The sequence below is a fragment of the Penaeus japonicus genome, unplaced genomic scaffold, assembly GCF_977035675.1.
Source record: "Penaeus japonicus unplaced genomic scaffold, GWHDUDI00000001_assembly GWHDUDI00000021, whole genome shotgun sequence".
Taxonomy (NCBI): Eukaryota; Metazoa; Arthropoda; class Malacostraca; order Decapoda; family Penaeidae; genus Penaeus; species Penaeus japonicus.
In genome coordinates this window covers 29,691,950-29,692,632 of record NW_028234423.1, presented here as the reverse complement: position 1 = coordinate 29,692,632, position 683 = coordinate 29,691,950, and positions in this window count along the sequence as shown.

Below are 683 nucleotides of genomic sequence, written 5' to 3'. Positions count from 1 at the left end.
GGATGGGAAGGGGAGGGAGGCGAGGGGAGGAGAAGGATGGGAAGGGGAGGGAGGCGAGGGGAGGAGAAGGATGGGAAGGGGAGGGAGGCGAGGGGAGGAAAAGGATGGGAAGGGGGAGGGAGACGGAGGCGAGGGAAGGAGAAGGATGGGAAGGTAGGGAGACGAAGAGAGAAGAAGAGAGAGATGAGGGAGGAGACGAGGGGAAAAGGATAACTAGTGTCAGGATTCGAGGAGTGAAGGAGACCCAAGAACACATGAAGCAAAGCGATAGTGATTCTGTACTTTCTTAATTATGCGACGTCGTATCACTGCCTTATTAATAACGGGGTTTTAGACCATTGTTTACATATAATTAGAAAAAAAGGATGGGGGGTAATCAGATTTTAGAAATCGCTACATTATGATCTTTTTTTCAACCAGCATCGCCACATTATTTTATTTTATTATTATTATTTTTTTTTCTTATTTTAATCTTACCATCACTATCACTATCGCCATCATTAGCAATTATTAGAGCAGCTATGATTTTGTTCTTATTTTTCATAATTATTTGGTACATTCTGTGAGATTAATGATCAGGCTTATTAGCATTATCACTATGTCTATAGTAATTAGGACTGTTATTGTTTTTAATAATCTTTATCAATCTTTTCAATGTTATTGTTATTTTTATTCCTAGTCTT